At 34.4% G+C, this 15,945-nt stretch overlaps 1 protein-coding gene across 2 annotated transcripts in view; it reads left to right on the forward strand.

Annotated features, from left to right (window-relative positions):
* Positions 1-227: 227 nt before the first annotated feature.
* The window catches only part of tn (thin), a 78,449-nt gene continuing 62,731 nt past the window's right edge, over positions 228-15,945 (forward strand). Inside the window, exons 1-2 of one of the 2 annotated variants that reach the window (XM_053753210.2) lie at positions 228-296; positions 1,859-1,932. The gene's annotated coding sequence lies outside the window, so the exon portion shown is untranslated. The remainder of the gene's footprint in view (positions 297-1,858; positions 1,933-15,945) is intronic. The other variant, XM_053753212.2, reaches the window with a different exon arrangement.

A 15,945-nucleotide genomic window follows, 5' to 3' on the forward strand; every position in this document is an offset into this window, starting at 1 on the left:
GAAGTACATGAAAATAGTAATATTTTTTTTATCTTTTTTTTAAGACAAAATATCATAAAAATACTCTCGTAAATTGATCTTTCAAAATCAACGGTCCGTGGTTTTTATTTACTATTTCAAGGACTATTTTTGAGCTAGAGAAGAATGTATACGTACACTCACTCAATTCACGGTGAGATAAGAATGCTTAATGCCTAACACTTATAGTACGAGTGTCGCGTCTTTTTTTAGACTTCAGCGAACGAATTTCAGTGACTATCGAACGCAGTATCGTTGTGTTAGGCGCGCGCACTACAGTAAGTTTAAAAAAATAATTTTTTTTCATAAAGTTTTACATCATTTGCAAATATTTTATGCCAGCCTTAAAAAGTAAATCAAACCAGTCTATTATGATTTAAAATCGATTTTAGAATTGGAATAGCTGTTCTAAATTCGAATTTATAAAATAATGTCATTGTGAAATTTAAAAAATGTGAATAGTGATAGCCAATGGAGTGAAAGTGAAAAGTGATAGTGTCGACATTTTTTTTGCGCGAAGTCTGAATGATTGGTCCCAGTCGTCGGTTCTATTTTAGGATGGTCTCGACCGGTATTTTATTCAAATTGGATAGTATCGGATTCCAATTATTTTGAATGAAATGATCATGCCATTATTTAGAGTGTGAATTCAGAAAAAGATTGGTAGCTATTAATGTACCTGTTATATATTTTAAATACTTTAAAAATGTATCTTATATATTTTGCTAAGTGAGAAAACTTATGAGGTTTGTTCACATGATTTTATTACCATGAGTGAAACGACATTTTCAGATAGTATTAAGAAGGTCAAACGTAAAATTGTTTAAGTAAAATTTATTTATATTTAACATATAATAACATATAATATTTGCACTATTTAACAGGGTAAAATGTAAACGGCTTAATGATTTGTAAATACCTACATTTAAGCAAATAAATTTAAATTTGAATATAAAACACATCACCTATTTGACGTTTAATTAAAAAAGTAAGACTTTTTTTATAATTTTTACGAGCCGATCGTAAAAATCAGAGACAACAGCTGTTCGCATGACAATTAAAATGACCCAGTTTTTATGGGTGTTGACAACAGAAAAAAATAGCACATTTTTCTACACTCAATGTTGCCAGATGTCGCGGCTATTAATACTGGCTCCGAAGTGATTCAAATAATTTAGAATGCGATTCTTATTAGCAAATAAAGATATTTTCCCGCTAATTTTAATTGTAATATTTCAGGTACAAAATAATATTATTAACAATAATATTTAATAGTTATAAGATAATTAAGATGTGAAGCCGTATATTTCGATGCCGGACCAATTATTTAATTTGTATAATAAAATATAAATACTGTCTATAAAACATTTGAATTAACATAGTAAAGACAACACATTTTTATTAATTACTATACTAATTGTATATACCGTTGGTGGTATATATAGTTATGTTTTTTTTAATGAAGGTCAACATAATATGTAATTTTCAATTACTCAAAGCTCTTAAAATATGTGTTAAGACCGCCTGTTCATCAAAAGGTTCCAGATTCGAATTCTACTCATGCCACATGAGTGTGTATACCAATCTGACTCATGTATGTAGTTTTCATAGGCCACCACATGTTTCCGGTGAAGGCAACATCGTGAGGAAACCTGCACTCTGGTTGATTATTAACCTGTGTATTAAATGGAGAAGGCAATGGCAAACCACTCCATTACTAATGCCTAGAAAGTCATTGTGTGTGTTCCATTCCACGTAATGACCACGACCCTAAGCCGTGAGGAATGATACAAAGCGATTTAGAATACGAATATCATATTTAACTGTCATGTTTACACAGGTGCGGCGCCAGTGCTGTGAAAATTCACTGCAGTCTCAATACACAAGAAGATGCTCCCGGGTTTTTGATAAAAGGTAAATAATTAATAATTAAAGATTATATATAATAAACCATTTAACACGTCTGCGAACGCTCCGTAACATGAAAAAAAAATTGAAGGCCTGTTTCACAATTTTATTATAAAATACCAGCTTTTCCCGCGGCTACGCTCGCGTAAATATCTATATTTTCGTGGTGTGTTATTTTAGTTGTGTCCATCTCCATAATTGAAACTACATGTATGCAAAATTTCAAGACGATCCACGGTCGAGTAGATAGGGTGTGAAGAGGTAACAAACAAACTTACTTTTGCATTTATAATATTAGTTAAGATCCATGTTGTAATTATTAGAATATAAATCAGCGGTAAGTGATTGGTCAGTAGTCATATTCATCATTTATGAAACACACTTTACACACACATAAGATACATTATCTAGTAGATGACAATTTTTTATTTTGATGACAATTCGAAGGCCCTTATAATAATAGAAACACCAGTGACAGAATACCGTGATAATGAAAATGCTTTCAAATATATGACATTTTTGAACTCGTCCCAATACTCCATACTAAATGACACATATATAGACGACCTCGGTGGCGCAGTGGTAAATTGCTTGCCTCTGAACCGAGAGCTCCCGGGTTCGAACCCCGGTCGGGTCATGATGGAAAATGATCTCTTTCTGATTGGGCCGGGTCTTGGATCTTTATCTATATATGTATATGTTATAAAATATAGTATCGTTGAGTTAGTATCCCATAACACAAGTCTCGAACTTACTTTGGGGCCAGCTCAATCTGTGTGATTTGTACTAATATATTTATTTATTTATTATTATTTATTACATAGAAGTGACGTCACGATTTGGTAAAATGTTAGCATAGAAACCTATGTTTTTTCAACAGCTACCTGAAATATTGCATTTATGGTGATGACTTCATAATAGAAGTTGTAAATTATATTTCTTTGTGATGATTGAGACTTGTAAATTATATACTTATATATCTGCGCCCCAGGGCTTCGCTCACGTGGGAAATTCGGGATAACGAGTAACGTTATGTGTTATTCCAGGTTGTATTCCGCATGTGTTTTATAACAAATCGTCCAGTAGATTTTGCGTGAAAGAGTAACATACATTTTTGGATGGATATTTATTTTTGATAGAATCTCTCTGACGTTAGAATATGCATTTCACACCTTATTACGAATCGCACGAGTGATCTGTTGAGTCACTTGGCACCTGTTACTTCCGTGCGCCACCTGTAAGCCTGATAAATTTAGAAGTCGCGAAAGGTTACCCGACCGGGATAAAAATAGATGATTGACTCTTGTAACAGGAATCTTTTTAGATGTTTATAACATTTCAGAGAGTAATTATTTTTTGATATAAATCTATTTAAATTTATGGTTTTAGTATAAGCGGAAATGACAGTAGCTTGCACTCAAGCTAGTAACTTTTAAAATTAGGCAGATTAATAACTTTTAATAGTTTATTTGTTAGACGAGTTAAAAAACTACTTTCAATATTAATTTCGCTACAACCTTTGAACGGCTCAACCAATTTTCATGAAACATGGCTAAGATCACTCGATTTAAATTTATTTATGACACAAAAAAAAACTAAATGATACACAAACACGTTAAACTTATAACACCCCTCTTTTTGCGTCGGGGATAAAAAATGAAGAAGATTTTTGCGCTGCTTCTTCTTCTATAATTTAAAAACCGTTATTAGACTTAGTTTTAAGCAAATTTCATTGTTAATAAGTGATGTTTAATATACCATCCTAATTTGTATAAATAATTACGAGTTTGAAACTTCAGACATCACAGCCAAAATTCTAACCTAAAGGAACACGCGACGATGACAGAGATAAATAAATAAATATATAATTATAAGGACAAATCACACAGATTGAGCTAGCCCCAAAGTAAGTTCGAGACTTGTGTTATGGGATAATAACTCAACGATACTATATTTTATAACAAATACATATATAGATAAACATCCAAGACCCTGGCCAATCGGAAAAAAAATATTTTCCATCATGACCCGACCGGGGATCGAACCGGAGACCTTTCAGTTCATAGGCAAGCACTTTACCACTGCGCCACCGAGGTCGTCAAAAGTCAAGAGATGAAAATAACAACGTAACTTCTCATTACATGTCAAATGCATACATTTTATTAAGCCAATACATCAAAACATGACTTTATTCCCCAACACGGAAATACTTTTAAACCTTACGCTCGGTAATATTTATTATGACATACGTATGTATATTTTATACTAAAACTATCGGTAGAAGAGTAGAGATATAGATTACTAAATCATTTCTTGTAGAGGTCCTTCTTCAGTTTTTAATTTTTTATTTATTTTCTTTTTATTTTATTTATTCATTCAAATTTAGACATTTTTAATAATGATGTAAATTCGTCCTCCTAATTTTTAATATATGTATAAGACCTATATTTGTTAATTGACGTCCTTGGAGAAAAGGCTGCGGTGAAGTTTGTTGCGCCGCTTCTTCTTCACCTGCGCTTTGGAAGCCGGCAGTAGACTTAGTTTAAATAATTTTTCGACGTCAATAAGTGATGTATATCATCCTAAATTGAATAAAGAATTTTAAATTTGAATTTGAATTCAGTCGAATTCCTCACGGTTGAGGGTCGTGGTCATTGAGTGGAAAGTTCAATCATTAAGAAAGACATGTGAGCTTTAACACACGACGTGTGCTTTGCACACATAACTTTCTTGGCAATGTTAATGAAGTGGTTTACCATTGCCTTCTCCATTTCACACACTAGATGATAAATTATTGAGTGGAGTGCAGGTTTCCTCACGATGTTTTCCATCACCGGAAGCAAGTGGTGGTCTATGATAACTTCTACACGTCAGACCCACGTGCCATGAGTAGGATTTGAACTTGGAACCTTTTGGTTCACAGGCTTTTTAACCATTACACCACCACCATTTCAATGTGTCAAAAGTCTCTTCCCGTAAAGGTAAATGGCGGTGGTGGTGGTGGTGTAATGGTTAAAACGCCCGCATGTGGTTCGCAAGGTCCCATGTTCGAATCCTACTCGTGCCACATGTGTTCGTATACCAATCTGACTCATAGTATAGTCGTTTTCTTCGACCACTAATTGCTTCCGGTGAACGAAAACTTCGTGAGGAAACCTGCGCACTGGTTGATTATTAACTTGTGTGTGATATGGAGAAGGCAATGGCATACCACTACATTAATAATGCCAAGAAAGTTGTTGTGTGTATTTCATTCCACGTAATGACCATTCTCAGCCATGAGGAATACGAATATGAAGAGTTGAAAATAACAAAAGAACTCTGAGATTTAATCTTAGTTATAAGCCTAAATTAAATAGAATTCGTTTTTCCGGTTTCCTGTTATACTATCCGTCTTTTACCATGATAAATGTTACACATAAAAAATTTGGTGACCTGCTTTGTTTATTTTTTGTATTTATCTTCGACATTTTTTGCTCGGAGCAATCACGAATAACTTGATTAGCCGGTATTTAACCAAGTGAAAAAAAAAAAAACTTCGACTACCGTGAAACGTAAAATACGTATCAAGTAATTGCGGTCACACGTTCTAACTTTTTTTACACGATACGGGAGAAAGAGACAGGATTTGGAAGTTATTAAAGTGCTAAACGTTTGTAGGTTTCGTGATAGGCTTTCGTGGTAGGCACGCTTCGCATCGCGTCATGCTGTATATCAGAGCGCAGCTAGGACGCCGGATAAGTGCGTGGTTTCGCACAAACATGTCCATATACCGTTCGTGTGTCTGTAATGGTGAAGAAGACGAACGCTAATGGATTTCCAAGAGACAGTTTAGGTCGCATTAAAATTCCATCGTACATACCGGGGATTGTTACTTGGGACGACGGCGCGATTCTGTACATCGTAGATTCTATTGAGCTCTGAAATTATTAGGTGATATAAAAGACGAGGTAAAGCTTGTGTCTAGAAAGCTAAAGCTGATAAAATCTATGGCATGGAACAGAATTGACTGGAAAAACTCCATCGACACGAACGTCGTTCTTAAATTTGTCGATTGATTAATAGATATTTATATTTTCAAAAAACATAATTTCTTATTTGTAACAGCGGTATGTTGATTAGTTAAGTGTGCCTGCTTCTCTCTAATGAAAATACTGTACGTCGGCGTAAGACGAAAGAGATGAATTAATTCAGCTGAACTGGCATGGTGTCGATAGCTCAGTGGTCAAGAGCACTGTCCCGGATAGACAGGTGCGCGGGTTCCCGCTCGATTCCAGATTTTTTGTCTCATTATTAGTTGATCGATTGCTCCGAAATTTGTGATTTTAGAAGTATCCCTCGAAGCGCTAAGGTTCATCTTTTAGTTGCTGAAATATCTGCTACATGGAATAATTAAAAACGGGTACTTAAAATTTTGATGCTGATGGTCTATGATGCAATCGATATCTCCATTTTAACCCCGGCGCGAAAAGATGGGTGATATAAGTTTGAACGCTAAGTGTGTCTGTCTCTCTGTGTACGTGGCACCGTAGCTCATCAACGAATGAACCGATTTGAATGCGGATTTTTTTATTTGATGGAAAAATTTTAAGCGGTGGTCCTTAGACATGTTTGATCAAAATCGGGTCAGCCGTTCAAAAGTTGTAGCGAAATAAATATTTATATAATAGTCGGGGGGGGGATTTTTAATTTGTCTAACAAATAAATGTGTTATTCAAGTTTTTATTTCGAGTGAAAAATTACGAGTGCGTTATATCAAAATAGCCTCAAAGTAGATTTTTAATAAACGATGGGCACTCCTTTTTTTTGCCTGCAAAAGCTTTTACGGCCCACGGGAACCACTTGTCGGGTAGCGGGACGAAATTGTCTGTGTTTCTGATAATTATATTTTAATCAGTGTCTAATCGAATATTCTCCGTCGGTTTCGATCGTTTAATCCAGATTTTTAGTCAGAGTCTTGGTATTAGCCAATAAATTCAGACGAAACTTTCGATCCATCGAAACTAGATTTTATTTTGATAATTTATCATTATCTAATTCGAGAAAGCCTGCACACTGATCGATAGTTTAAGTTCTTTTATATTTATTGCTATGTTTACGTCGGTAGGAGGTCGTAAAAATAAACAGATCAGCTACCTACCATCAACTTTTACAGAACGATTCCAATGCAACTCAGTTCAATTTGATCGCTAAATGAATAATCAATTCGAACCTAAAATGAATCGCATTCATACTAAAAATTAACTCGATGGTACGAATTTGCGATGCAGTTCAGTTGTAGGTCTTAAAGTGGATCGCGTTAAGGGATGATGGTAAGCCCCCAGATGCCTTTGGACAATTTGAACAAAGCACCTGACACCTGTGTTAATAATAACACACTCGAAAAAATTAAGACAACAAAAACTTTGAATAGACAAACGACAATGAAATCCCAAACACATTATATTCAAATTGCGCCTAAATACAAATAGAAATATAGATCATTAATTACGAACACCCGTGACCCAAGAATAAAGAACGAATGGGAATAATTCTCTTTTCAAAGCCATTTTAAAATAAAAGCCGAAAGTAGTGCAAGACCATAGATAAAGCGGAAAATTTAAAATTCACACAATAAGCAGAGGGGAAACAAAACAAATCATATTTTATGCCCTCACAAATGTTAATCTACGCAAAGTTTCGAGCGAACTTAACGTATAACGCCAGTTTTGTGAAATACTTGAATATATTTTAGATGTAACTAGCTGCTGCCTGCAGCTTCGCCCGCGGTAGTCTATCTTTGATTGGTCATTAACTATATCCCGCGATCTTTGACGCTCTCGGGTCTTCAACTGTATGTGTTCCAAATTTCACGAAAACCGGCCTAGCGGATTGATTAACCTTGATAGCATGACAGACAGACAGAAAAACAGTCAGACATTTGCGTTTTAATAGTGTGAATGTACAGGTTTCATTCGAAACGGTGACACCCGTAGTCAGAAACTGAACAAAAAAAAAAAACTTGGTCCAATGGTCCAAAATGGTTTAAAATTTGGTCCTTGTTTTTATGACCTTGCCTGACGTCAACCTGGATTGCTGGCGTGGCCCACGACTCTTTATTCATTTGTGTTCAACTGTATATTGTTTTGTATAAAATTATTTTACTAAACAATCGCAGTGTAATGATATTTTTCCGGTGTCCTAGTTAAGAAACAAAAACCACAAGGTTGAGCGATGCAGCGCGGTATGTAAAAATTAATGCATTTGCCAGTTGTACGCCGGAAATTCGAAATGAATTTAAATCCAACAAAACATAACAATCATGGTCGCAATGAATAACTTTGCATTCAACGAAAGCAATTAAAATGTTAATAGAAACGCAAAATCCCCGAGCAAAAACAATGAATCTCTGAAATTACTGAAATATACAGTTAATATAACATACCATTAAAATATAAAGAAACAGAGAGGCGTTTCTTCACAGATGTGCTAGCAATTTGTAGATTTTAAAGTAATGAACATAAATTATTATTAATTTTTTATGTGTGTGAAATGTTTGTTGGATTGTCATTGTATCATTGTTTTGCCGCTTCTTCTTCATCTGCACTTCGGAATTTGGTAGTAGATTAGGTTTAAGTGGATTTTTGACATCACCAAGTAATAAATATCATCCAAAGTTAAATAAAGAATTTTAATTCGTTCGATTGTGTTGTGATGAACAAGCGTCTCCATTTTTTTAACGTAGTTAGTACAACAGTAGTTAGGAAGAAATAGTCTTAATGAAAATCTATTTCCATTTCATTAAAATTTTGTTATATATTTTCAAACATTTTACCTTTGCACGTGTGTTGCAAATAAATTTTCTTTCATTAGAAATAGGTAACATAAATTAATTCGCCATCAGTAACTTATTACAATAGTTTAAACAATTGACTTGTTCAGATGTGATTCGCAGGAGTCTGTTAATTCAATACTCAAGTTCTTTAGAGAGTGTTTCCATTGTAACTGTAACAAGAAGAAACCTCTTGAAGCGTAAAAGGTACAAATTGTTCAATTCTTCGTTATACGGTGCCCTATATTAGTGATAAATTCAGAAAAGCAGCGCGACGCGGCGCTACGCCTTCATATAAGATAGCTTTTAATCGTTCCTTGTAATGATTTCCCAGATTCTTTCTAAGGCCAACAGAGCATCAGTTTTGCCTATTTTTTCTTTTCCACTTCGGACAGTATCGGGCTTCAATATGAATACGTATTTTTTAAATTGATTGTTCACTCATTTTACTTTGTACAAGAAGTTTACGCTGCTTACTTAGGACGAAAGGTTACTCGTGTTAATTTACTTCTTGAGGTGTTAAAAGTTATATTCTGTAAGTTAAGTTATAAATTATTTTCTCATCACTAAGTTTTAGTTTTTATTAATCAGTTATAGTTTCTAAAAAGTAGGTATCATAAAACAACAAAAACACGAAATTGTGCTCAATTGATTATTAATTGTGTCAGAGATAAGTTGGTCTAAGACGGAAAGACATTGCGAATTGATAAAAGTTCCTTCTTTACTTCGGAACCCTTAAATCATCATATCGAGTGTGTTATTGCTAACACTGGTGTTAGATTTTATTCAAGTCGCCTAAAGCAAGTGGTGGTCGATGAACTACTTTATATGAGTCAGATTGGTATACAAACTTATGTGGCACAAGTAGGATACGAACCTGAGACCTTTCGATCCACAGTCTTAACCATTACAGCACTACTGCTTCAATGGGTAGCGTCTTCACTGAATGTCTGAGCACTATACCGCGTAATGCGAAATATGTCATTGAAAATTATTATTAAAATTATTATTATTAAAATTATTATTATTATTTATTAGTCAAAATTTTGAGTGTTAAAAAGTACATCATGTGGTAAATATTCATTTAAATTTACCCAAAAGAATTTTCACGTTCGCGACAGCATAAGACACACGTAAATACAGAAACAAGTTTGATATTATCGCGCAGCGTTTGGTTTGTCACTTTCGAAGCTCAGTTAAGACTTTTGGGATTGGAGAGTTGAATGTATGAGAAAAGCTTTTAAACGACGTCGTCGCTTTGGGTAGGCAATTAGCCGACATAGGAAATCCGTTGCCACTTCACACCTCGTCTCACCTTTTTACATGCCTTTCCAAAAAGAAGTGTTATGTTTCGAATGTTCTTGTGATTTATATGTGTTCCAAACGCTGATAAATATAATTTGTTTTTTTTTTTTTTAATTTTATTTATTTGTAAAATTGCAAATCTACTAACAAAACAAGGAGATAATAACACGAATAGGAATATGTATTTGGACAGTAAAAAGTTTTGACAACTAAAACTGTGGTTACCTAGTTACAGAATGAGACTAAAATAACATAACAAAAAAATCTGAAACTGTAAGACAAAATGACACATGTCAAAAGCACAATTATTTACTGAGAAATTGACTAATGTATATAATATCATATCTAATTGAGAGCCATGCCCCATTGCTCCGTTGCGCTCCCTTGTCCGCCGTCCCTTTGAAGGTTCAACGTAAAACAACGTATTTTGTAGATGTAGACATCTACGACGTACGTCAACATACGTCATATGTCATTATAACAATGTCAAAACCTTTAGAAAACAACAGAGCATCGTTCTGCATTGTCGCAACGGAGCACGACTAAGCAATGGGGCGTTGATCTATGCGCCCTTTTCTTACGTTATTGTCACGTGATATGTAATTTAATCATGTAAAAGAAAGTAGCAAATAAATAATCTAACAAAAGTTACGGACTCGTGTATTGCCAGTTGTCAGTCCTGTATTGATCGTCGGAAATTTCCAGAAATTGCTCTCGGTGTTGCCAGCTTTCAATTGTGGTAATGAACTTCAGCATTCGCCGCACGGCGTCGCTTGTTTCTGATGCGGAACTTTTGTGCGCTATCACACAGAGGAGATATAGTCATAGAGACCACTATAAACTTTGAATATGGTCGAATTCCCAATATTCCAAAGTTTTCTAAAAAAAAACTCAAATCCATGATCCATACCATTATTATAAAGAGAAAAGATTTGTATTTTTGTTTGTAATGAATAAACTCAAACATAGAGCATATTTAAATTATATTTGGCACAGAGAAGAAACCTTCAGGAGACTAGGATATTTTTTATTTTACCCGAGCGAAGCCTGGACTAGTACATAGTACATAATATCTTCTTCTTAGTCGTATTCCTCATGGCTGAGGGTCGTTGTCATTACGTGAAATGAAACACACTCAACAACTTTCTTGGCATTATTAATGGAGTGGTTCGCCTTTGCCTTCTCCATTTCACACACAAGTTAATAATAATCAACCAGTGTTCAGGTTTCCTCACGATGTTTTCCTACACCGGAAGCAAGTGGTGGTCGTTGAAAACTACTATACACGAGTCAGATTGGTATACAAACTCATGTGGCACGAGTAGGATTCGAACCTGGGACCTTTCGATCCACAGGCGGGGGTCTTAACCATTACACCACCACCGCCATAGATGTAAATTTTCGCAAGACGGCTTTCCTTTTCACTGAATGTATATTTGCATTACATTCACAATCTCCAACAATTTGGTATCAATTATGAATGCCATCATTAGGGTATAGTACTCAATCATTGTCGTGCTAATTAGACGCGGGGCCTATCAGTAATCGCTATACAAATGTGTCTTGTGTGTCAATTTGTGATGCCTTGGATCCGTAGTTGACTGGGTTTCACGTCATTTTACTATACTTAGTAACCAAGTACTTAGTTACCAATCATGCAAATCTATGGACAAGAAAATGATCTATTCTATTATTTGTGAGTTTGTGTCTTTGGGAGTTGGTATGTTTGAGGCGGGCAATCTTCGAAACTACCGAACCGATTTCAAAAATTCTTTCACTATTAGAAAGGGTACATTGTCCAAGATCGCTAATAGGGTATATTTTATCTCAAAATTCCCACGGGAGCGAAACTCCCCCGACTTCATACTTGGTGGACACTACTAAATATTTGGTTATAATTAAATTATATATATAAATATTTATAACTTAATATTTGTGTCGTTTTTGTAGTTAAAGTATAGTTGATATAGTTAAAGTAGCAACATTTCCATGTTAGGAATTAACAATCATTATCACTTATCAAATTCAAAATTATTTATTCAATTTACGATGATATACATCACTTATTGACGTCAAAAAATTACTTAAACTAAGTCTACTGCCGGCTTTCAAAGCGCAGGTGAAGAAGAAGCGGCGCAACAAACTTCATCGCAGTCTTTTGTCCAACGTCGCACAAGCACACAAGGTCCACAGCCTTTATCAATATAACTATTTTCTCCAAATCATTTTAGCTTTTAAAGAGAACAATTTTCATAACGATATCATATTTTTGCTTCTACTTAATTATATTGTTCATCCTTTTCTACTGATAAAATATTTATTTTATGAATTGCCAGGCCATGCAAATCAAAAAACTCCAAACCATTATTTTATCTATCAATAAAAGTTTACTGCTCCATCCTGGCCGTCCGTCGCGCACCCTCATCAGTAATACAAGCGCAATGGAGCATACTATTCAAAGGCGGCTGACAAATTTCATAAGGATAATATAATAAGCCTTTTCGTACTGTCCACGCCTTTATTGCGTCCTAGGTGAGCGACGAGTGTCGCTGGGGTAAAATACATCTAAGCGTGCCTCGGGAATCACACTAACTATTGGTGAAAATCGCATGAAAATTCGTGCAGTAGTTTTTAAGTTTATCGCGAACAGACAGAGAGACAGTAGCGGCAAATGACTTTGTTTTCTCTATCTAATATGTCCTTACATATTCAGTAATAAAAACACATTTTATAAAATACACATACAGAAAGTGCCAAATAGTGCTCAAACGGTAAAAATTAGAATTCAATCATAACTTTTATGTACATTGAGCAAGAAAAAAATTTTTCCGTCTTTATTACTTCAAACGTCGCGGAGCGTCACAGCTCCAAATGAAACCGAGAACATGATAAAAGAGAGATTTATTGACCTAAGAGAAACAAATTCACGTATCAAAAAAGCTATTACAAGGGTTGCAATCTTTCTAGAGTTTAAAGTGAAACCTTGATATTACAGCCCGGCTACTATATTGCAGGGTTGTCACTTAAATAAAAAATAACACAAGATTTTTTATACAGTACGTATGTTATATTTAACTGAAATAATAGTAGATTAGTAGCCAAGGGCTGTAAGGCATCAATTGCAGGCCGATATATCAAGCCCTACGTTCGAGGCTGCAACTGATGCTTACATCCGAGCTAACTACTCTGCATCACACCTCGATTGTGAGGTAAGTAGAAAAAAAAAACATTATTACAAGAATTGTCTTTTCCTAACGCACGTAATTATAAAAAAAAAATCCCAAAAACAAGCAATATTTAAAGTAAAAGTTTTTTCTATTCCCGCCTTTTTTCATTAAAAATAAACAAGTAAAGAACATTTTTTTTTTTTCAAGAACGGAACTGAGCTTCACCGTTCGATATTTAAAATTGGTGACTATATTCATACGAAGACAAGGCTGAATAGCGAAGCGACCTTTTTGGTCATTGGCTGAATGCATGATGTCTATTGCCAGTATGATGGTTAGATGTACGCGAACTTTATGAGAGAGTGTAGTGTTTTTTTTTAAATTACTTACCGCCCTAGGGGTTTTCTAGCTACATTATTACCCTAGAGCGCTTATTGGTCACCTACAAGCCCCATTTGGGAGTAATAAGGACCTACTTATCGAATATGAGAGATGCAAAATAATATCACTAGCTTTTACTTAAATTGCAATGTAACTAAGTCTCAGGTGGAATCTTTCATGTCAATTTTGAAGCAGATATCTTCAACCGTTTTATAAGTAGGACCGGATCTCCTTGGAACGGTTCCAGTTGTGGGAACGGTATACTGCACGGTCGTGAGTTTTTTGTCACAATTTGAATTACTTTTATCCGTAAAAGATTCAAAAATGATATTTTTGTGTATAACTTTTATAAAGCCAAAGTTGATTAAAATATAACAATAACAAATCATTTTATTTAAAGCTAGATTTAAAATCATATTTTTTAACATTCAGATTTAACAACGTACCAACGTCATTGTGGCCTGGCCACCATAATGACTCGTTGTTAAATATGAATGAAAAAAACAATATATATTTGGATTTACATTCTTTTTTTATCGAGTTTCTATATGAAAAAAAGAAATAAAACTTTGTCATGGAAAAAGTCTTTTGTATTCTCCAAAAATATGCTGAATATTTATTGCCAAGTCTTCAAGTAAAGACATATATTTGCATTAACCGGATCGAAAAAAAAAAAATTCGAAACTCCGCCAACCCTATAAGCAAACAAATTTATTTACAATTTTCCTTACGAAATACTTTGAACGTTCCACGATGAATTTATCGGAGGGACTTCTCGTGACGTAATAGAAGTTTCAACATCTCGGACTGGAGACAAACACAGTTGAAGATTTTTGGTCCGGTCTCTTTATACTTTTAACTTGTCGTCGAGTTTTGCATATAGAAAATATTTGTAATTGAGATATGTATTTACATTCTTCGAGATATTCGAGAAATCTTTTTCGAATCATTTATAATCTAGTGGCCCGTATCGGCTTCGTTCGATACACGGTACAACATGAAAAACACATTACTTAAAATTAAGCTCTAAACATTATCAATAATACTTTTCTTTATGTCCGACACCAAAAGTAAACCTCAATCCTAAATAAAAGATATCTTTTAGATTCCATCAAAATCTGACCAATGGTTCGAAAGTTATATGCGTTACACAAAGAATCATTTTTTGTATGTATGTATACAAAAAAATATTTTTTGCCCCAGCATTATACATATTTAGACCTGACTCGTTTCGCTCACTCAGTCGATTAATGTTGTTAGGTATATCTTTACACTAGCTTCAGCCGGCGGCTCCGTCCGCGTGATTTTTCTACGTGAGCAGTTATTTTTTCCGGAATTAAAGGCACATTCTTCGTATTTCAAACTGCATGTATGCAAAAGTTCAAGAAGATTGGTCGAGTAGATAAAGCGTATAGAGGTAACAAACAAACTTTCACATTTATATTATTTGTTAGGATAGTTGAGGTCTTGTAATTGAATGTGATTGTGTATATTTCAATACAATATTAGTTGACAAAGTCAGAGAATTGTGAAAAATATGTGTTCGTTACGGAACTAATAGGTAGTTAAAATAAAATACTTGGAGCTAAGAATTAGATAATTATATTTTTCTTTGTTCTTACAAATTGGTATAATGAAAAACAGAAATCGAATCGAATGACAGGAAAAAAAACAATAGAAATAAACTAGATTTGTAGTGCGCGCGCAGGAATAAAATTTAAATTGTCGTGTTCGATAGCCATTGGCTGCCGCGCGAGGGGTCGCGGGCGGGACGTGCCTAGTGTTGTGGTGTACTGGCGTAGACAATATGTATATAATCTAGGTAAAATATCTATTTTACCAAGATTATATACCTATATTTAGGATAATTTTACATACATACATGCGCAAAAAATTATCTTTGACGCAATTTGTTAACATATATGTCAATGTCTGAAGAAATGAAATCCTTTTGCCATATTACGAGATATGAAACGAAAGCCGTATATATGCGGAGACGAAAATTATTCCAGCACATATGATGCAGACGGCAAATCGAGTTGGCGATAGTCCAAGTGTACGTTTTGAATAACTGTCACATCCACGACATTATTTGAAGCTTATTGATAATGTATTTAACTATGTGTCAATGCTGAATATTTAATTATTTTTACTAGCTTTTGTCCGCGTCAATTTATCTACAGATATGATTTTCATACAAACTTTCACCCCCCATGAAAATCATTTGGGGGTTGAATTTTTAAACAAAAAAAAGCCTATGTTTGAATGGAGATCTTTATCCATCTTCCGTACCAACTTTCATCAAAATCGGTCCATAGGTTTAGCCATGAAAGCAGAACAAACAGACAGATAGAC

Source organism: Plodia interpunctella, chromosome 13 (assembly GCF_027563975.2).
Source record: "Plodia interpunctella isolate USDA-ARS_2022_Savannah chromosome 13, ilPloInte3.2, whole genome shotgun sequence".
Classification (NCBI taxonomy): Eukaryota; Metazoa; Arthropoda; class Insecta; order Lepidoptera; family Pyralidae; genus Plodia; species Plodia interpunctella.